Source organism: Dermochelys coriacea, chromosome 28 (assembly GCF_009764565.3).
Source record: "Dermochelys coriacea isolate rDerCor1 chromosome 28, rDerCor1.pri.v4, whole genome shotgun sequence".
Taxonomy (NCBI): domain Eukaryota; kingdom Metazoa; phylum Chordata; order Testudines; family Dermochelyidae; genus Dermochelys; species Dermochelys coriacea.
The window spans coordinates 4,705,375-4,728,489 of NC_050095.1; the positions used below are offsets into that span (position 1 = coordinate 4,705,375).

At 47.0% G+C, this 23,115-nt stretch overlaps 1 protein-coding gene and 1 long non-coding RNA gene across 48 annotated transcripts in view; one reads left to right on the plus strand and one right to left on the minus strand.

Moving 5' to 3' along the window:
- LOC119849376 (zinc finger protein 420-like) overlaps positions 1-23,115 on the plus strand; it is a 3,142,523-nt gene that overhangs the window by 2,035,493 nt on the left and 1,083,915 nt on the right. The window lies entirely within an intron of this gene.
- LOC122457761 lies at positions 6,886-18,299 on the minus strand. The gene is made up of 3 exons (XR_006277434.1): positions 18,288-18,299; positions 15,782-15,785; positions 6,886-7,316 (listed from the first exon to the last, which is right to left on the minus strand). It is a non-coding gene; the product is annotated as an uncharacterized LOC122457761 (long non-coding RNA).

Consider the following 23,115-nt stretch of genomic DNA (forward strand, 5'->3'; position numbering starts at 1 on the left):
TCCGCCACCAACTCTGCTTTCCTGCTCTTGCCGCACTACTGAGCTGCTCCATGTTGTCTGTCCAGGGCTTCTGCCTCCATGAAAGCTACAAAAGGCAACCATTTCCTGCCTTTTTTTGGCTATCGTGAAACGAAGAGCATCTCTTCCATTGTCACTCTGCTGTCCTATGTTTCGCGCCCTTTTTCCGGAATTACCCGTGCAGGCGCCATAGCGTGGCAAGCATGGAGCCCGCTCAGGTCTCTGCTGCAGTTTTGACCATTGTAAATACCTCACACAATATCTAGCAGTATACGCAATACCTGCAAAACTGGGCGAAGAAGTGACGACAGCGTGATTGCTATACTGATAAGGACATGGACAAAAACATTCCTAGAAGCATGGCATGTGGCATTTGGGAGATCATGGTGGTGTTGGGCCAGGTTCATGCCATGGAATGCCAATTCTGGGCCTGGGAAACAAGCACAGACTGCTGGGACTGCATAGTGTTGCAGGTATGGGATGATTCCAAGTGACTGCGAAACTTTCAAATGCGTAGGGCCAGTTTCATGAAACTTTGTGACTTGCTGTCCCCTGCCCTGAAGCTCAAAGACACCAAAATGAGAGCAGCCCTCACAGTTGAGAAGCGAGTGGCCATAGCCCTGTGGAAGCTTGCAATGCCCGACAGCTACCAGTCAGTTGGGAATTAGTTTGGAGTCGGCAAATCTACTGTGGGGGCTGCTGTGATCCAAGTAGCCAACTCAGTCGCTGAGCTGCTGCTATCAAGGGTAGTGATTCTGGGAAATGTGCAGGTTGTAGTGGATGGCTTTGCTGCAATGGGATTCCCTAACTGTGGTGGAGCAATAAACGGAACGCATATCTCTATCTTGGGACCGAACCACCTTGGCAGCCAAGGGGTACTTTTCAGTGGTGCTGCAAGCACTGGTGGATCACAAGGGATGTTTCACCAATGTCAGCATGGGATGGCCGGGAAAGGTGCAGAAAGCTGGCATCTTCAGGAATGCTGGTCTGCTTGAACAGCTGCAAGAAGGGACTTACTTCCCAGACCAGAAAAATCACAGCTGGGGATGTTGAAATGCCTATAGTTATCCTTGGGGACCCAGCCTACCCCTTAATGCCATGGCTCATGAAGCCATAGATAGGCATCCTGGACAATAGTAAGAAGCTGTTCAACTGTAGGCTGAGCAAGTGCAGAATGGTGGTAGAATGTGCTTTTCGACGTTTGAAAGCATGCCTCTGCAGTTTACTGCCTCGGTTAGAACTCAGCGTAACCAATATTCCAATTGTAATTGCTGCTTGTTGTGTGCTCCACAATATCTGTGAGAGTAAGGGGGAGATGTTTCTGGTGGGGTGGGAGGTTGAGGCAACTCACCTGGCGGCCAGTTTCTCACAGCCAGCCAACGGGGCAATTAGAAGAGTGCAGCAGGGTGCGCCGCACATCAGAGAAGCTTTGAAAAACAGTTTCATGACTGGCCAGGTTACGGTGTGACAGTTGTGTTTGTTTCTCTTGAAGTTACCCGCCCCCTATATATATGAAAGGAAGTAAAGTCACAATTGTTTAAAAAACATTCTTTATTATTTGTTGCACAAAACATTGAGAGAAATCAGAAGGTAGATGGGGGGGGGGCGGGTATTGGATTAGGGGGGTGGAGGAGGAGGGAAGGATAAGTCCAGAAACCAAATCAAAATTTTGGATATGCTAGCTTTCTGCTGCTTATGCAGTCCTCTCGGGTTGAGTGTGTGGGTCCCCGTAGGCCCCCCCTGCCATGTTCTTGGGCATCTGCGTGAGGAGGCTATGGAACTTGGGGAGGAGGGAGGGCGGTTATTCAGGGGCTGCAGCAACAGTCTGTGGTCTTGCTGCCTTTCCCGCATTAGATCCACCATACAGCAGAGCATGTCAGTTTGCTCCCCCATGAGCTTAACCATAGCATCCTGTCTGCTCTCATCGTGCACATCCCTCCTTTCTTCATATTCATGTAATGATTTACGGGACTCCGCAATTGTTTACCTCCATGCATTCAGCTGGGCCCTATCAGTGCCAGAGGACTGCATGAACTCGCCAAACATGTCATCCCGAATTTGTTTTTTCCACCTTCTAATCTGGACCAGCCTCTGCGACGGTGTAGATGAGGTCCATGTTGAAACATTTGCACCTGCAGGAGGAGAAAAGGGGAGGGTAGTATTTTAAAAGATACATTTTAGAGAACAAAGGGGACACTCTCAGTGAAACAGGCAATTCATAGTACGCAGCACATGTTCTTTCTGTACAAGGTCACATTTTGCCTCTTATGCTGAAGTGCCTGCCACTTTGGTGTGAGTAAGCCATCACATGCGGCTGGGCAACAGAGTTCAGCTTGCAGGCAGCCATGGGGCACACGGGGTTCTGCTTCTTTCGCATTCATTTCTATGCTTTCAAACTGCTGGGACCCCTTTCCCATAGCAAGCAATGCCTGGTGGGTTTGTCATATAAAAGGAGGGCCTGCGGGCTCTCTGGGGTGATCGCTTCACACAACACCCTTCTGCCCACCGCGTGGCTCCGATGAGGCTCTGAGCAGGGATGAATCCTTTAAACTAAATGTGAACAGCCCAGCGTAGCTGGGTTTCCCCCTCACTCCCCACCATGTGGCTCTGATCAAGCTCTCACTCACCAGAAGTGAATTCTCCAGGGTCATGGTCCAGGAGCCATGGAGTGGGGGGAGGCTATTGGCTCCAGTGTTAAGAATAGTTCCTGGTTAGGGGGGAAAATGGATTCCCCACTTGCCGTCTGGGCACTCTCCTCCTCCTCCAAAAACTCATCCTCCTCACTCCGTGCAACTCCCCCCTTGCAGGTGTCCATGGATAGTGGTGGGGTAGTGGTGTCGTCACCCCCCGTAACTGCATGCAGCTCACGGTAGAAGCAGCATGTATGGGGCTGTGACCCAGAGAACCTGTTCGCCTCCCTGGCTTTTTGGTGCACTTGCCTGAGCTCCTTGATTTTTATATGACACTGCTCTGTGGCCCTGGAGTAGCCTCTTTCCGTCATGGCCCTGGAGACTTTAGCGTATGTATTTGCATTTCTTTTTTTTGGAACGTAGTTCTGCCATAACAGATTCGTCTCCCCAGCATGTGATGAGATCCAGTACCTCCCGTTCAGAAGACGCTGGAGCTCGTCTGCAAATCTGGGACTGCATGGTCGCCTGTGATGGTGGACTGTGCTGATGGTGACCAAACAGGAAATTCAAAAGTTCCCCGGGGCTTTTACTGCCTACCTGGGTAGTGCATCAGAGTTGAGAGTGTTGTCCAGAGCAGACACAAGGGAGCATTCTGGGATAGCTCCCGGAGGCCAATAACGTCGAAAATGCGTCCACAGTACCTGTAACCCAGAACTGCCATCTCTATTTTAATGCTACTCCACTTGCCGAGGTGGAGTACAGAAATCGGAATAAAGAGCCCTTTAAATCAAAAAACTGGTTTGGTCGTGTGGACGGAATCAGTTTTATTTCAAAGTAACTTGGCTAATTCCGAAATAATCATGTACTGTAGACCAGGCCTAACTATGTGACAAGAATTTGTGATCTTTGAATATGTTATTGTTACCAATGAAAATGAAATTATAGGTGAAGTTATTGGTTAAAGAGTAGGAGACTAATTGTGTCATAATCTGAATTATTTTGGAAAACTGAAACTTGTGTTGTTTTTTGTTTTGTTAGTCATACAGGAAATGATGGCTAGCCTTGAAAAGTTAATTTGATGTAATTTACCCCCTGTGGTGTAAGGAGTTCTGGTAGAAAAGCTCAAGAGGTTGGGGTGGGAGAATGTGTGTGAGAAGGAGAGTGTACAAGAGAATATTGGCCCAGTGTAGATTTTAATATTTTGTATTTCAAATAGTACTTATTTTGCTTAGCTTCATAGTCAATTTCTATTAAAAGGAGAACTATTTGTGGAGACAAGTTGTATAACTTTTTACCCACTTAGACTGTACGGGTCACTGTGTTCCCCATTTCTCTAATTTGCAAAGGAAAGGCATGACATCTGTCATAGGATATGTCCTGCAACTGGGAAAGCTGCAATCATCAACCATCAGTATCAAGGAAAGGCTGAAGTCCATTGCCTTTCATATGAAAAAGACATCTAAAGACTCGTCTATGCTGCAAGGCTATGTTGACATAGGCACATCACTCAAGGGCGTGAAAAATCCACTCCAGTGAGAGAAGGAATTAATGTGAGCCCCAGTGTAGACAGTGTTAGGTTGTCAGAAGACTACTTCCAGTGTTTGAAGTGTAGACATAGCCTTAGACAGATTGATCCCCTATGGGAAACAAGTCATGACATGAATTCCAATTTTGACCCATCTCCCTGTACGTGAGAAAGCTGCTAGTATGGAGGGCTGAGTTAGCTTTCCAATCGCCTTGTTCCTCAACTGTAGCTACAACTCTTCGTACCCATTGATAAAAAGACTGAGAGAAATGGAGAGTTCCAACCGTTGTCATTTTAGTATCTTATTGTTCCTTTCCCTCTTTTTTGTGCTGGCATTTCTTTCATATTAGGGTGTGACTCTATAGCTCAGTGCATGTGTGACAAAAGCACATTGGTGCCAATTGGCAAAGTGGTCACTGTTATTGTCAAGCAACTCTTGTCTCAGACCTTTCAAACTCACCACACCAAATACATTGATTTTGTTATTTTTATCCGGGAAGCATTGCAGTGAGCTCTCTACTGAAAGCTTGTAAATTATTATTACTCCTAATCACTGCAAGAGGCGTGTATGAGTCATACTGAAGGAGCAATATAAGTACATGGAAAATTATGCCCTTATGGTATTGTCATGAAAGTGAGTCACCCCAGTCTTGGTGGGAACGGCCCATTCAAGTGGGAGGGAATTGTCACCTGTCGCTTGATAACCACTTATGCAATGTATTGCTCCATTGTCAACCTTTGCACCAACCCAAAAAAGCTAAAGGAAAACTATCAAAGACAAACTATAGATATCTAAACCCTGTGGAAGTGAAAAGGACAATATGACAATGAGGAGATCATTCTTTCCGTGAATAAAGACAAAAGACTGATTCAGTTTATAACAGGGTGGAGAAACGCACTCTAGGTCCATTCACCAAGAAGATCCATAACGACCAGTGGTGCTTCATGAAAGGGAGGGCCATGGCTCCTAGGGACTAGCACTCATTGCAATAGACTGAAGAGCGAGGTGAAAATCCGCTTAGTTAGGAAAGGTAACTATTAAAAAGTGTAGGTTGCATTTTGTGATTTTGTTTTGTTGGTAACGGTTGGTTTCAATCACTCACATTTGTTTCTGTTTGAATCTCTATCCCTTGTTGAATAAATGTCTGCTTGTTTGATAACTGTACTCAAGTGACAGGTTTCAGAGTAGCAGCCGTGTTAGTCTGTATTCGCAAAAAGAAAAGGAGGACTTGTGGCACCTTAGAGACTAACAAATTTATTTGAGCATAAGCTTTTGTGAGCTGCAGCTCACTTCATCTCAAGTGCTGTGTGTGATATAGTAGCCGTGGTCTACAGTAAAACTGATAACCTGTGATATACCACTGCTTTGGGAAGAGAGGATCTGGGATTTCTCTGAGTATCTGGTGATTGGGGCTGGACCCCAGGGACACATTGAAGGAACTTAGGGGTTAGGGTGCCTCTATTGTCAACTGGCAGGGCTGCTCTAGCTCGGAGGAGGGTCCTTGAGTGGCCAACAGCTGGGTGAGTTTGGTCGTGAACATCCAGCTGCAAAACTCCCTCTTCTTAGTGGCAGGTGGCAACAAGGAGACTCACACCCCTCAGCACCCTAAGAAGGGTCACAAGATGCAGCTATGTTGATCCACCTGTCACATCCACACAGGGAAGGCACCCTATAGCATAGCTGCCTGAATCACACTAGCCCTAAAAATCTGCCCTAAGAGATTGTGGAAGATGTGCTCTTTGCTCTGTGAAAGCATGTAAAGAATCCAAGCCCTGATCGGTATGGATTGGGTCCAGAGTGACCTAGAGAAATTGGAGGACTGGTCCAAAAGAAATCTGATGAAGCTTAACAAGAAGTGCAGAGTAATGCATTTAGGATGGAAGAATCCCATGCACTGATTCAGGCTGGGGAGTGACTGGCTAAGCAGCAGTTCTTCAGAAAAGGACCTAGGGGTTACAGTGTACGAGAAGCTGGATGAGTCAACAGTGTGTCCTTGTTGCCAAGAAGGCTAATGGCATATTGGGTTGCATTAATATGAGCGTTACCAGCAGATCGAGGGAAGTGGTTATTCCAGGAGTGGCCAATTTGTGGCTCTGGAGCCACATGCGGCTCCTCAGAGGTAAATATGCGGCTCCTTCTATAGGCACTGACTCCAGGGCTGGAGCTACAGTCATCAACTTTCCAATCTGCCAGAGGGTGCTCACTGCTCAAGCCCTGGCTCTGCCACAGGCCCTGCCCCCTCTCCACCCCTTCCCATCCCCTCCCCTTATTATTCCTCTCTATTTGGCACTGTTGAGGCCACATCTGGAGTACTGCATCCAGTTTTGGTGCCCCCCACTACAGAAAGGATGTGGACAAATTGGAGAGAGCAATGAAAACGATTAGGGGGCTGGAGCACATGACTTATGAGGAGAGGCTGAGGGAACTGGGATTGTTTAGTCTGCAGAAGAGACAAGTGAGGGGGGATTTAATAGCAGCCTTCAACTACCTGAAAGGGGGTCCCAAAGAGGATGGATCTAGACTGTTCTCAGTGGTGGCAGATGACAGAACAAGGAGTAATGGTCTCAAGGTGCAGTGGGGGAGGTTTAGGTTGATATTAGGAAAACCTTTTTAACAAGGAGGGTGGTGAAGCACTGGGATGGGTCCCTAGGGAGGTGGTGGAATCTCCTTCCTTAGAGGTTTTTAAGGCCTGGCTTGACAAAGCGCTGGCTGGGATGATTTAGTTGGGGTTGGTCCTGCTTTGAGCAGGGGGTTGGACTAGATACCTCCTGAGCTCTCTTCCAACCTTAATCTTCTATGATTTAGGAAATGTGGGGCTTTTCATTCCTTAGTCTCTGGCACCATTGTGTGGCCATTTCATTTTACTCCTTTCAATTAAAAGCTTTATTTTGCAACAAAATATTCTGTCCATGGGGAAGACCCAGGAGCCAAGGCTACATTCATAGTACCTACCAAAAAAAGGATGGAAATATTCCCCAGGCCCATTGATCCCAGTCTGCCTTTTGTGGTGCTGCTGCCCAATGATCAATGCAGATCAATCCCAGCCCCCAAAATCTGCTCATGCCTGCCCGGCTGAGCTGTGCGGGGTGTGAAGCACTTTCATTCTGCTTTGCCAAGTTTCTATAACTTGGAGGGACTTCAGCTGCCGTTTTTCCCCGTTGGACCTTCCACTCCACTCCCAACCCAGCTCCTATATGTCCAGGGGCTCTTCTCTCAGGAGAGGGACATTTCAGGGCCCTGTTTACCGTTTTTCTCTAAGATGCTCCAGGGTGTCTAGTATTGGGGTGTCTAAACACCTTGTCCATCTTTGTGGAGCTGCTTCCGACCCTCCATTCCTTTGTTCTCATCTCTCATTGCATCCAGCATTTTTACTGACCATCATCAGCATCCCAAACACATTGCACTTGCCTTCTGTTTCGAGACAGTGTCCCAGCAGTGTTTAAAACTGCCTGAATCTCTGCTATCTAAGCACTGGCTGCCCCTCCATTTCCTTGGCACCCAGTCTGGGCAGATGGGACCTTTCCCCCCAGGGCTCAGAGATTCACCCCTTCTCCTTTATCACTGACAATTATCCGCAGAAGCAGAGGGGTTGGGATTCTCAGTAGTACCAAGGTGATTGAGGAGCACTAACCTTACTGGATTTGATGGGACTAGTGCTTGCTTCTGACTGTGAGCAGGATTCAAAGCTGTGCAGTGAAATCTCAATGGATTTTCAGTCCAACAGCTTAACCACTCGTCCTTGACAGCTAGGGATAAGCGAAGTCTCAGGGCAAAAGAAACACCCCAGGCCCGGTTCTAATGACCATGACAAGACTGGGGGTTGAAACCACCCAGGAACCCTGGGCCCAGCCAGGTCAGGGTTATGAGGACTCGGTCACAAATGAGAGTAGAAAAAGAATCCTTGAGGTCAGGCAGGCTTCTGGGTAAGGGAGTGGGAATGAGGACTCAGATCCTTTTCCTAGCCAATTCCACTGGGGTAGTGTATAAGCCAGGAAAGTTTGCCACAATAGCGGGCTCATACCCCCATTGACACTTGCACTCTGTACTCATTACTTCACTGCAGCTGCTCCCTCTCTCCCGTTGGCTTTCTCAGCACCTGGCCCCACAGTGCTTCCTGCCACTCGGAGACTGCACTTTCTGGGCCTGCTCCTGTGGATGTGAGCCTGCCTCTTGATTTCTAAGGATTCAGCAGGAGAAAGGGGCCTTTCCAGGAAACTGCCACTGCTTCTGGGAATCCGTGTTTGGCTCTGGACACCACCAGCAATCATTTGGGTCCGGATGCACAAGGCAACTTAAAAGCTGACTGCCCGGACAGGGGCTTGAATTCTTGACCCTCAGAGCTTGCTGTGCTACCGACTGAGCTAGCCAGGCTTGCTAAAAGTATTTATTCCTGCCATGACAAGAGCAAGCACACAGGGAAAATAGAAGCAAAAAAAGTCCCAGGAACCCCTCCTCTTTTTCTCCACGGCCTCTGCCTATCAGCAGGGTTCCTCCTCCTCCCTCCTGGGCCTCAGGGCAAATAAATCTACTCACCTATACAGCCGGTCCATCCGCTGCACCTTAATCCCCCCCGTGTTGATGCCTCCCTGCCAAAGTCCTGCACCTGGGTTCATAGAATTAAGTCTCACATCTCGCTGGGAACTTGACTTCTTGTGCCTGGAGACTCTCGGCCCGCTCAAAAAGAAAGGGAGGACTTGTGGCACCTTAGAGACTAACAGATTTATTTGAGCATAAGCTTTCGTGAGCTACAGCTCACTTCATCGGATGCATGCAGTGGAAAATACAGTGGGGAGATTTATATACACAGAGAACATGAAACAATGGGGGTTACCATACGCACTGTAACCAGAGTGATCAGGGAAGGTGAGCTATTACCAGCAGGAGAGCGGGGGGGGGGGGGGGGGGGGAAACCTTTTGTAGTGATAATCAAGGTGGGTCATTTCCAGCAGCTGACAATCACTACAAAAGGCTCCCTCCCTCCCCCCCCCCCACTCTCCTGTTGGTAATAGCTCACCTTACCTGATCACTCTCCTTACAGTGATTGAAGGTTGAGTCCCTTTGTGGCTGTGCTTGTGTAGTTTTCCCTTTTTTTTTTTTTTTTGGAAGTCCTGCTTTCTTAAGGGCTGGAACCTCTTCTTGGCTGCTCAGGCCAATGCTCTGGCTGCAGCTAGAGCCCTGGAAGGAGTTGGCCCTGGGAAGGAGTTGGGGATTGGGCATCAGAAAGGCTAGGGTGTGAGCCCTACATGCTTCCAGGCTAGCCTTTGCCATTTCTGATTTGCCAAAGAAATTGAGTGGATGACTGGTCTAGCTGCCATGGTCCTCCCCTCCTCTTGCCCCATCCTGGCTTGCTCTGTGGCTTTTAAGCCTTCCCTCGGAGCTGTCAGCACCAGCTGCCTCTGCTCTAGGTGCCCAGAGGAGGAAAAGTGTGCTTGGCTCCAGCCTGAGACTCTTCCTCCCTCCTGCCTAGCCCTGACTATTAAGCCTGGCCCTGGCACTCCTTTCTTTAAGTGTCATGTGGGCAAGAGGAAAAGTGTGGCAGCAAGCACAAGGGCCAAACTTGTGGGCACCAAGTGAACCAGCGAAATCCCAAAAAGCAGGACTGCAGGCATCGGTAGCTAGTGCGGCAAGTTCTAGAGCCCCTACCCATTGCAGCGATCCAGACAAAAGACCTGGCTCCATTGGCATGAGTCACCAGCAGGAGGGAAAGGATTTGCTCTTGCACAACTGAAGACAAGAAAGGTGAGTATCTTGACCTTTTCTGTAAGCCAACATGGCGTCCCACTGAGATTTGACCTCAGATTGCAGGATTCAGAGTCTGGAGTGCTGACCGTTACACCATGGGACCAACTTGTGCTGTCTTCTGTGGACATCTATGACCCTCAAAGGGATGGCTTGTGTCGGGGGACTGTTGGCCCCTTACTAAAACTTAGTGGGTTTTTTTTTGGTTGGCTAGTTCCTAGTACCAAAAGAAAGGGGAAGGGTCAATGGGAAATCAAGACCCTGAGAATGACAGTCCCCAAGGTAAATGGGGAGAGGCCAAAGCTTCAGGTCAGCCTGATTGACAGGGCAGGCAGTCTATTGAGGGAGTCAGCAGGCCAGTTAATCTCCCCCTGCGTAGAACCCAGAGCAGCTCCTGCCTAGCTGGGTCTCCTGAGAGCCACAGCTGTCCAAGGAGCTGCCCAGGATATTTCCCTATGTCCCCAGGCAGGGGCAGTTGTCAGTTCTTGCTGCATGAGTATAGCGGTGAGTATTGTCACATGGGGGACTAGGGCTTGATTCCCTAGTGAGAAAGCTGGGATTTTGACACCAAGGGTATATCTACAGTACAATTAAAAACTCACAGCTGGCCCAGGCCAGCTGACTTGTGCTTGCCAGGCTCTGGCTCCGGGGGCTGTTTAATTGCCATGTAGACGTTCTCGCTCGGGCTGCAGCCAGAGTAGGGGGACCCTCCCCCATCACTAGGTTCAGTGGCCTATATACTGAAGATGAGTTCATAAACAGGGGAGAATACAGGGGGAGCTGCCACTGGACAGACACTTCATAGCAGGAGACCCACACAGTTAATGTGATATACCCTAAAAAGAATTTGATGAAAGAAAGGGATCCCAGGGCTCTGTACTTATCATCTCTCAATGACTCCAGATCGAACTTGCTCAGGTTAGAAATAATAAAATTTTTTTTTTTGTTTTTGGTAATTGCCAGCCTGGAAATAGCCGAGGATGTGAAAGTCAGAGCTGGATTTGTTCGAACTCATGCACTCTTATCACTAATGACGGAGTAAAGGAATGTACAAATCAATGTAGCCTTACGATGTCATTTGCATCCTCAACCCTTGTACCTGTGACAGGATCTCAAGGACAGACAGAATTGTTACTCAGTGTCAGGAGAGAGAAAGCATTTTCCCTTGTGTACTTCCCTAGTCTGTTGTGAAAAGCAACAGAGGTGCTTTTGGACATTTTCTTTCACTGATTTTTTTTTTCATTTTGATTTTGGAGGAAAGATTAATTTGACCTGCTAACTTTTTGAACTGGTTAATATTAAGTGACTAGGTGGTCCATTAACCAAAAGCCCTAGAATGATCTGATTAACATAAAACCTTGGAAGGCAATAGACTGTTACATCAGTCAGAACGTCCTGGTTTGGTTTGCTTGCTTGCCTGCCTGTTTTTCCTGATAAATTGCAGAGGGTTCAGAGAAGAGACACAGGAATGATTAAAGGCTTGAACAGGGAGAGAAGTTTAAAAACAAACCCAGCCTTTCCTGCTAGGGGCTGGTGAGGGAGAAAGGATTGTAGATTTCTGGTTTCTGACCTGCACTCTGCGGAGGAGGTAATAAGTGAAGGGGGCGTTTTTGATTCCTCCCCTCCTCAAGTGTCGGAATTCTAGGTTCCATAGGGCCAAATAAGTGGGTTAAACCCATTTGGTTAATGAAAATCAGTGCTCTAGGGAAGGCTTGAACTTACAACCTTGGCATGTCTCCTTTCAACGCTGTCATATAAGTACTGTTAGCACTAACCAATTGCATCACTGGAGCCCTTTGTCAGGGCTTTTCTCCCAGTCCCCTAGGTTGTTAAAGGCAAGGATTGACTCCCAAAAATTCTAAGTAGAGTTGAGAGAGGGTAGTGACAAGTGCTGGTACTTGATGGGGTGGGTTCTTCTTAAGGGTTCCAGGCACCATTTGACCCTTTTGTTCTTCACAGTGTAACAACAGAGCTGATTAAGACTCAATTTCGAGTCTTGCTGCAAACCAACAGATCTGAAATCACTGATAACCAGGTCTACGCATTAGTCCTGCTTTGGGATAGTGTCTCTAATATAAGAAACTGCCTAGTCTGCACTAGCAGTGAGGCTTCCTCACTAACAGCTGAAATCACTGAAAGATGTGTTAAATGGAGGTACCAAGACATGCCAGAATGGGGGGGACAAGGCCACATGACTTTTACAGGTGGGAGGGCATAGCCTTCCCACTTTTTAATGACCGTAAGGGTGAGTGATGCTGGGGAGGGGGCAGTGAGCAGGAGGTGGGGTTTTGGAGGGAAGAGGCAGTGCAGGAGTGGGGCTTTGGGGAGAAGGGGCAATTAACAGTGTGACCTCAAGTGCAAGAGGTGGGACGGGGCCACTGTTCAGGCACCAGAGCCTGCCACTTTTAGAGAGCTTCCTGCATTCCTGGTGGGACCTCAAGACATCTTAGACGAGAGAGGGTAGCCAGCAGGGTGGTGATAGGGTGGAATGGCAAGTGACTGGCAATGTGTCCAGACAGAGGAGCGAGAAAGGGGCGGGTGAGAGGTGAATTCCACGGATGCTACTCTGGGTTTTCACTGACCAAGGAGAACAATTGTGAGTGAGGTGCAGAGAAGGGAGGGGACATCCAAAGAGCTTTTGGTTTCTGGATATAAGAACCCAAGGCAAAAGGATGTTCCCCAGTGTACTGTGGGGTGGGTGTTTTGTTCATAGGGCTACATTATGAATTCTGATTGTGGGGTATTCCCAAATTAATACAAGGTTATTTTCCTCCTTTTTATTAAAGCTTTCTTTTCTAGACTCAGTGCTTGTGAGTTGGGAAAGTATTTCTTCTTAGAGGCACCCAGCCATGGTTATTTCCCCCAGATTACTGGAGGAAGAGGGCGTAAGCAGATTTTGTGTTGTATTCTTGAAGAGGAACCCCAAGAGGGAATCAAAACCTCAATTTTCAGAGCCAGAGGTGTTTCAGCTGAGCTAGCTAAGCTGTCTGAAAGCATTTACCCGGTCCACCACAAGAGCAGTCCCTGGGTGCTTCTGGGCTTCTCAGCAGCTGGGTAAAAGCTTCTTGGGAGAAAATCTCCTTCCCCAGCACCAAAAGGAGCCCCTTGAGTGGGAAAGGCCTCACCGGGGGCTGGGTGGGGTGGCTCTGCTTTCCTACCACCTTGTGATGCTGGCCCCAGAACACATGCTGGTCTGTGGGTGGCCTTCAGTGGGGGTTTGGCTTGCAGGTGGCAGAGAGAAGACTGGCTGGGCATCTTTGTGGAGGTCCTCAGGTCACGCGTAGGCATGGTCCTCCCCTCGTCTTGCCCCACCCTTAATTGCTCTGTGACTTTTAAGCCTTCCCTTGGAGTTGTCAGCACCAGCCACCTCTGCTCTAGGTGCCCAGAGGAGAAGAGCTGTGCTGGGCTCCAGCCTAGGACTCTTCCTCCCTATCGCTGACTATTAAGCCTGGCCCTGATACTCCTTCCTTTTAGTGCCATGTGGGCAAGAGGAAGAGCATGGCACGTGCAGGTACAAGGACCAAACTTGTGGGCATCAGGTGAAGCAACGAGAAACACAACCACCAAGTCAGCCCTCAGGAATCGCTAGCCAGGGTATCAAGTTCTAGGGCCCCAACCTATTGCAGCCATCCCATTGAACCAGCCAGACCAAAGACCTAGCTCCAGTGGGCATCAGTCACCCAATAGGAGGGGGAAAAAAAAACCCTCACTGTGGCATACCTAGGGCCAGGGAAGTCAAGCACATTGATCTCCTGGGCTTTACAGCAAACCAACACATCACCAGGCAGTCCCAATGAGATTTGAACTCGGATTGCAGGATTCAAAGCCCTGAGTGCTGACCATTATATCATGGGGCCTGTAGCTATTGCTGTCTGTGGACACCTGTAACTCTCTGCTTAGTGCATGCTGGCCAGCTCTCATTGCTTCCCTCCATCTACTTCCCCTCTCGGGACTCCCTCTCTCCTCTGTCTCTGCTACTCTCCTGCTCTAGGCATTGAACCCAGCCCTTGATGCTGCCGACCCCAAAAGGGTTAAATTTCTCTGAAAGCACCAGAGCGAATAGACACTTTCATTTTCTATTAAAAAACCCACCCGTGATAGAAATAACTGAGATGCAGAGATTATAAAGGTTGATTATGATTGTATATGAATATCTGGCAGAGGGAGGACATAATAAAAGCCCTCCCTGTGAGTTCAGAGAGTAATTGAAATCCACTCTACATACACATTTATGAATGTGTGCAGATACTATGTTGCTAGTGTGGAAGTAGATAAAGGGAATTTGGATGCAGGCCTCCGAAATGAGCAGGAGTCAGGCTAATTCTAGCTTTAATAACGTGAGATTTGTAGAAGCGGGGATAGTGTGAAGCGAGTGGAAAACAACTGTGAAAGAGGCTGTTGTGACCTTGTATTAGATAAGAATAGAATGCAGACTATAAGAGAAATGGTAAGAAAAATAAGAGATCATGAAGGAATATGGATAAACAATATGCAGCTGTTGCTTATTATGGTCTGTAATAAAGGTATAAATACTTGCTCTAATTGTTTATCTTGAGAGAGACCTGCCTAGGTGGGGGAAACCCTGTGTCCTAGTGCACTCTCTCCCTCTGTGCAATTGCTTGAGATAATAAACTGTATCTGACTTGCTGCACCCAACCTGAGAGTGAGAACTGTGTTTTTCTCCGACACTAAATACGATACATTTGATAGACTATTAAAGAGCACATCTTTATATAAATGATACCCAGAAATTGCTGATATCAATATCAGCTATCAATTTCCCCCGTATAAGCAGTCATCCTTAGAAATATCTATATTTGGCCTTATAGGAACTATCAGGCTTCCCTCTACCACAAATAAAGGATAAATGTTGTCATGTTCTACAGAAATTTTCACCTTAGAGATAACTTACATGTTTCTCACTGTCAAGATTTCCACGGGATGTGGGGAAGCTCCAGGAGATGGTTCCCCTCAGGATCATGTATCACATGGATCCAAAGGCTGGGGGAAGCCAGACACAACCTGCAGCCAGGAATACCAATTCCTAGAAGCTCTCTCCCATAGAGAACTCAACTGAAGGGTCATGAAAAAGCTGGATGTTGGGTAATGGGGGCAAGTGCTTAATGTGATAGGTCAGAAATTCATCAGGGAGGCAGGTTGAAATCCTGCTGACTAGGAAACTACTTGTCTCTTTTCTTTTTAGTGCTGTAATATTAGTGGCCAAGCTATAGACAGAGAGACTACAAAGCAGAAATTAATAGTGGGTGCCCTTAGTGCTCATGCTGATGTGCACAGACAAAGTGTGAAGGAATAGTTGCAAATGTTTTTGTTCCATTGGCAAAGGATGAACTAATTGACAACCTGAAAAATGTTGAATAGGTAGCACTGTCAGTGCATTGAATCACAGATATGTGAAATTGCTTCCTCTCTTGGATCACAATTTAAAGGCTTATGAAGGCAGCTTGTGTCTTCAAACTAAACCTGTGGATTTTGTCAAACTTAAACAAGAAACATCAGAACTTATTGCAGCTGAGACAATAAATGTTCTGAATAAGTATGGAATTGAACATAAGGCTGTGACAATCTCAGCAGATAATACAAAGACAAACTTTGGTGGTCGATATAGACATGGAAGAGAACATTTGCACAGCAAAGTAAAGATGAGCTTAAAAAGGGAAGTGATAGGCCTTGGATGCCCTGCTCACATTGTGCACAAGTATACTGAATTACCGGGGATACTATCCTGGTAGACATTGAGAGCATTCTCATTAACATTTTGTATATTTTCATATAGCCACACAAACAGTGAAAAGACCGCAAAGTTTTTGTGAGAATGTGGGAAAAGAATATCGGAATATACTGGGATACATATCTAATGAAAGACTATTAGAACAAAATGTAATATGGCCTGAAAATTCTCAGCATTCATAGAGGACAACTTTCTGATTCACAAAGTTGAGGAAAGAAGCAGGGGGTTATCCATTTTGGATCTGGTTTTGACTAACGGGGTAAATTAGTTGGGAACATGAAGGTGGTTGGGAAGGTGGGAGGGAAATGATCATGATCTGACAGAATTCAAGATCCTGTGGAAAGAAGGACATGAGAGCATCAAAACAAGAACACTGGACTTCAGACAGGCAGATTTCAACCAACTCAGAGAAACAGTAGGCAAAGTCACCTGCAAATTTGATCAGTATGCTCTGTTCCTACATTCAGGTAATTAATGAAGATGTTAAACAACATCAGGCCAAAAAGAGGAGGTTAGACTAGATGACTTTTCTGGTCCCTTCTAAGGCTAAGATTCTATCATTCTTTGACCCCCTCGGCTCACATTTTCCTATGACTTTCTAGAAAATGCAAGAGACCTCCATCAGTTATCTAATTAATACATTGTTAAGGGAAAGGTTCCTTTGCAGAGGAGCATTTGGAAAAAATCAAACCACGAGGCTGGAGCTGATGAAAAGGCTGCTGTGACGGGCCTTGGCAAGGCGGTTGCTTGAACTGCAATTGCTGCAACACACGTGCTTGTGATTCGCTGGGTGTGTCTCCGCACAGAGACCCTGATAGTGCAATCTCTGTAGGTCTTGCAGGAAATGGAGTTACTCTCCTTTCACCTTCCTTTAATTCTCATTGATGAAAAATAGAGCAATTAGAAGAAAAGTCCCTGAAAGCAGCAATGTGGCTAATCTGGCCAAGGCCCTGTGAGTATATAAGTCTGTTTGTTAGCCTGAGATAGAATTTTGGGTTTGATTTTTGATACTCTTTTATATCCTTGCTAATATGTGTGAAGAAAGAACAAAGACACTGTAGGTTGCTTCTGCCCAGCCAGATCGGTTTGTTAGTCTAACTTTGGAAAAGTTAAGGGATAGACCCAAAGTGTTACTAGGTATGGTGGGAGTGTAATATGTGAGCACACACTGGAAGGCTGCCTGGCTCCTCTCTCAAGCCAAGGTCAAGCAACCAGTTGGGAGGGACAAGGAGGGGGAGGCATAAGACACACTAAAAACCAAAGAAAAGTCTGGCCTTGACCAGTACACAACCTCACTTCTTACCCCTCCCATGGGGTACAAAAGAGGTGACACTGAGCCCCCAGATTCACAACTCTCCAAGAACATGACCATAAATTGTAAGGGGTGGGGCAAGGGGTGTGCACTGCAGGTATATTTGGGCCTGCTAAGAAAGAGGAAGGGGAAATGGACATGGATAAAGGTGTCAGAGCTGGGAACAGAACACTCGGAAACAGACTCTGCTGGCATATAGCGCTATGGATATACTTGCTTGACACTAACCCCAATAAACATCTCATTGCCTGCACTTCGGACTTCTGGTCTCCTTATTTCTGCCTGTGTGACAAGAACCAGGGCAGGGGGTGAAGGTAAAGCCCCGTAAGAGACACCTGCTGAGTAAAGTGGAAATTCAAGATCCAGCACCAGTGGTGGCTAGCTGAATGTGTCTCCTCCCCCCCCCCCAACTTGGGTGATCTTTTGAGGAAATGGAGAAGACTGCCTTTGCCTAGCCACACATTGCTTGCAAAATAAACAGGTCTTTTTTGGTGACAAGTGCTGAAAGGAGGCACTAGACAAATGTGGAGACAAGAAAAACATCCCTATAAGTGTGGATGATGAAGCCATAATACAGAATGTTAAACAGTATATGACCACAGCTGGTATCAGCAGAGCCTCTACCAAAGCATGTTTCCATCAGCAGAGGCCTCTCTGTGCACAGGTCTCCTGGTAGCTTGACGCCTGCAGGCAGTGGAGAACTCTATTTTGGCATCTCTTTGGCTCTTTTGTGGTGAACATCTGCAGTGGCTGTTAAAAGGCCTCTAGACAGTGGTCTTTGGGAAGAGCTGGCTGAAGAGCCTTCCTACGAACCAGGAGATCCTGGATTGGCCTGCCAGTGCTTCCTTGCTGAACCTAGCGTGTCTGTTGGCTCCTTTTTTGTATCTCTTTTCATAAAAAGAAAAGACCTGTCAGCACAATCCTTTTAAGTCTTTGTTCAAGACAGAGAAAGCCCTTTTTGTGGCTAAGCCTTGGTGCCTGGGTCTCCTGCTGCAGTCCAGGATCTAGTCACCTGCGTCAGTGGCAACTGGGGGAAAAGGACGCATGGAAATCACATACGGCGTTGCCTACAACCCCCCCAGTCTGTTTCCCTGGGCCACTTCCCCACAGCCATAGCACCTATCTCCACCTTTATTAGAGCATAAGCTTTCATGAGCTAGAGCTCACTTCATAGGACACATCCAATAAAGTGAGCTGTAGCTCACAAAAGCTTATGCTCTAATAAATTTGTTAGTCTCTAAGGTGGCACAAGTACTCCTTTTCTTTTTGCGAATACAGACTAACATGGCTGCTACTCTGAAATCTATCTACACCTTTGTATCAGGGCCTCAGTCTGGCACTAGTCAGGGGAGCTCACTCATGCTCCCCTTACCTGCCCAGCACGGCTCTGATCATGGTGCCTCTCTTCTCCCTCCTTCAATACAGCCAGTCCTCCCACCTCAAACTCAAAGGAGTGACTGATTATGGCTCTGCTGAGCAGCCCTTTATATGTGGGCTGCTCCAGCAAGCCTTCTCCTGATTGGCTCTCCCAATAAGCTTTCCTGATTGGCTGGGTTCTGCACAGCCTCTCCAAGGCTGCCTTAACCTTTCTCCTGCCTGTGTGGGGCGGCTGCCCCACGACACTTGGAAAGTGGCAAATGATACGTCTGGAGCTGATGGAAAGGTTACCATGACTCAGAACAGAGCTGAGGTTGCTGTGGCTGAAACACAGAGCACTAACCATTATATGATCACAGTGGCTGGTGGGAGAAGCACACGTGAGAAGCCCTCTGTCAACTCAGCTGAGGGTTTCTGAGCACAGAGAGCCAGATACCTCAAGGACTGCAAGTTTTGAGGGAAATAGGGAATGTCTGTACTTTGGAATTTGCAGGTCTTGTCTTGGACCATCAAGTGGAACAGTTGCAAGCCTTTGCTTCAGGCAGGCAGCATGGCTTAGCTTGCTAAAGTACCTCCCTGGTAAACAGGAAATCCTGGGTTCAACTCCTAGTGGTGCCTTGTTGAGTGGCTTTTGTCTCCTCTCGTCACATTTTCCTATGCCTTTCTAGGAAACAGAAGAGACCTCCTTTGGCAATCCAAGTAACTGCTTGCTAAGGAAAGCGCTTCTTTGAAGAGGAGCATTAGAAAGAATCAAATCACAAGCCTAGAACTGATGAAAAGGCTGCCGTGACTGGCATTGGCAAGGCGGTTGCTTTAACTACAATTGCTGCAACACAAGAGCTAGTGCCACACGTCTTTGTGATTTGCTGGGGATGTCTGTGCACAGAGATCCTGATAGGGAATCTCTGCAGGTCTTGCAGGAAATGGAGAGTTACTCTCCTGTCACCTTCCTTTTGATTGTCATTGATGAAAAATGGAGCAGTTAGGAGAAAAGTCCCAGACAGCGACACCATGGCTCAGCTAGCCAAGGCACCTGCCAGGTAAAGTGGAGGTTCGGGTTTTAGCTCCCAGTGATGCCTTGCCAAATGTGTCTGCTCTTCCCACCTTTTGGTCAATCTTTTCAGGAGACAGAGAAGACTGCCTTTGCCAAGCAATGCAAATGCTTGCAAAAGAAACCGGTAATTTTTTTCTGACAAGCGCTGGAAGGAGGCCCCTAAGAAATGTGGAGACAAGGAAAAGGTCACCGTGACTCAACTTACATCGTCGCTCTTGAAGCCGCAACACAGAGCACTAAGCACTGTATGACCACAACTGGTGACAGAAGGGTCTTTTCCAAAGGCATTTTCCACTAATAGGGTCTTCTCTGTGCACAAAATTCCTCATAGTTTGATGTCTGCAGATACTGGAGATCTCTTTTTTGGTGTCTCTCTGTCACTGTCTCAGTGAACATCTGCTATGGCTATGAAAGGCTGTGATGGGATGCCCCCAGGATGCAACCTGAACTGTGGGATTGCTGAATCCTGTGTCCCACTGCCTCGACTCCCTCTCACACTGTGACGCTGTGATAAGCTGCAAATCTCTGGAAGATATTGCACTTACAGAGACATCCACAGGTAGGGACACACCCAACTGAGTTACATGAATGCTTCTCCCAGCCACTCATAAAACTAATGATAGAGATCCTCCCGCCAATTCCCCCCAGCTGTGCAGCCTTGCGCCCCTGGACTATACCATCTTGCCCTAATCAGAAACCTGACAGGTGTGAGTTTGTTACTCAGAGTCCACCCCTTCCTCATTCTGGAGAGGACATGCACCAGCCTTGTAACTAAGATGAGATTTCCCAAGGACTTGAAGTGAAATACACTATCTTAAGTGAAGCATAAAATAGATTTATTAACTACAGAAAGATGGATTTTTAAGGATTATAAGTGGTGGGCATAAAAGATCAGAGTAAATTACCAAAGAAAATAAAAGATAAATGCACAATCTAAACTTTACACCATATTACACTAGGCACTATTTAGGTCAAGCAAGTTTCTCACCCCACTGGATGGTATCATCCTTAATACACAGAATTCCCCTGAAACCTGGGCTAGCCTCCTCAGATGACCTTCGTCTTTTCTGGATTCCTGCTGCTTCCAGCGTAGGTGAGGGAGGAGAAAGCCAAAACCTTGCTGCCACAGTCTCCTATTACATATCCTTAGATCATGTGCCTAGAAAATACTTGCCCAGATATGTCCAGGTGGGCTTTGCTGAGTCACTGGGTTGGGCAATAACCCTGGTGTGGTCTTGCCCAACTGAGTCATAGACGTGAGCAGCGCCCATAGTGTGGTGTTTGGGAATCTGTCACTGAATTGCAAATCCCTTCATTACAACTCCCCTGCAGGTTAATGGTCATTGAACACCCTCCTGGGCAGGGGTCCTTGGATGTCACTAGCAAACTTACAGTACATTTCAGTAACAGCCATGCAGCAAAATGCATATCTTCATACACAATAATGATAAACATATTTGGACAGACTGATGGGTTCCAGGAGATCATGATTTTTCATACGATATCTTATGTGGAATGCTTTTTATGAAATATCACATCCATATGTGAATGACGACGATGGGGGCTACAGGGGGCTATTTTGAGGTACATTGTGTCACAAAAGCCTCTAGAGACTGGCCTTTTGGAAGAGCTGGATGAAGAGCCTTCCCAGTAATGGAGAGATCCTGGCTTGGCCTGCCGGTTTTTCCTTGCTGAACAAAACTTGTCTGTTGGGCTCCCTATTTTGTATCTCTTTCTCGTAAACAGAAAAGAAGTTCCTGGCCAATCCTCGTAAGAGCTTGTTCAAGACAGAGCGAGCCCTCCTTGTAGCTAAGTCCTGGAAAGTGGCAAATGAGAAGTCTGGAGCTGATGGAAAGGTTTCCATGACTCAGAGCTGAGCTTAGGTTACTGCAACTGAAATGCAGAGTTCTAACCCCTATGTGGTCACAGCAACTGATGGAAGAAGTGACTCTTAGAAGCCCTCTGTCAATTCAGCTGTGGCTTTCTTTACACAGACAGCCAGACAGCTCAAGGTCTGCTGGTCTTCAGCGAAATGGGGAATATCTGCACTTTGGAATTTGCAGCTGTTGTCTTTGACCCTCAAGTGGAGCAGTTGTAGACAATTACTGGGGGCAGGTACAATGGCTTAGATGGCTAAAGCACCTATCTAATAAAGAGGAGATGCTGGTTTTAACTCCCAGTGGTGCCTTGATTTGTGTCTTTGGTCTCATCTCATCACACTTTCCTATATCTTTCTGAGAAACAGAAGACATCTCCATTGGCAATCCAAGCAATTGCTTACCAAAGAAAAGTCTTCTTTGCAGAGAAGCACTGGAAATAATGAAATCAGAAGCCTGGAGTTGAGGAAAAGTCTGCTTTGATGGCATTGCCAAAGCTGTTGCTTCAACTACATTTGCTAGGACACAGGAGCCTGTGCCACACATCCTTGTGATTTGCTGGGGATGTCTATGCACAGAGATTCTGATAGGGAATCTCTGCAGGTCTTGCAGGAAATAGAGAGTTACTCTCCTGTCACCTTCCTTTTGATTATCATTGATGAAAAATGGAGCAGTTAGGAGAAAAGTCCCAGACAGCGGCACTGTGGCTCAGCTAGCCAAGGCAGCTGCTGGGTAAAGAGGAGATGAGGAATTCAATACCTAATGGTCCCTTTTTTAATGTGTCTGTTCTTCCCATGTTTTGGTCGATCTTTTGAGGAAATAGAGAAGACCACCTTTGCCTGGGAATACAAATGATTAAAAAAAAGCAGGTCATTTTTTCTGAGACATGTCAGAAGGGGCACCTGACACACATGGAGACAAAGAGTAGGTCTTCGTAACAGAACTTTCATCTGTGACTCTTGAAGCCACAATGCAGAGTATTAAGCACTCTACAACCATGGCAGGTGACAGAAGGGTCTCTTCTGAAGGCTTTTTCTCCTAGCATGGGAACTCCGTGCCCAGATTTCCTGACAGTTTGATATCTGCCGGCAATGGAAAACTCTGTTTTGGCATCGCTCTGTCTCTTTCTCAGTCAACAGATGCAGTGGTTATTGAAAGGCCTTTATAGAGTGGCCCTTGGAAAAATCTGGCTGAGGAGCCTTCCAACTAACCAGGAGTTCCTCTCTTGCTCTGCCAGTTCTTCCTTGCTGAACCTAGCTTGTCTGTTGGGCTCCTTTTTTTGTATCTCTTTCTCATAAACCGAAAAGACCTTCTTGGGCAATCCTTGTAAGTCCCTAATTATCCTTCATGTGGGAACAAATGATACGGCTAGATTCTCGCTGGAAAGTATTAAGGGAGACTATGCTAGGCTGGGGAAGACGCTTAAGGAAATTGAGGCTCAGGTGATGTTTAGTGGGATCCTTCCTGTTCCTAAAGAAGGGCAACAAAGGTGTGACAAGATTATGACTGTCAACAGATGGCTTAGGCAGTGGTGCTATAAGGAGGGCTTTGGGATGTATGGCCACTGGGAGGCATTCACGGACTGAGGACAGTTCTCTCGGGATGGACTTCATCTGAGTAGGGAAGGAAATAGACTTCTAGGATGGAGGCTGGCACAACTGATAAAGAGAGCTTTAAACTAGGAATTAGGGGGAGATGGTTGGGAGATGTCCAGGTAATCTCCATGCCAGATTTTAGCATTGAGAGGGAAGAAGACGAAGTAAGAAAGGATACAGCCGTGGGTTGGAGAATGTATATAAGGAGCGAGGGCGGTGTGGATACTAGTCTAATAGA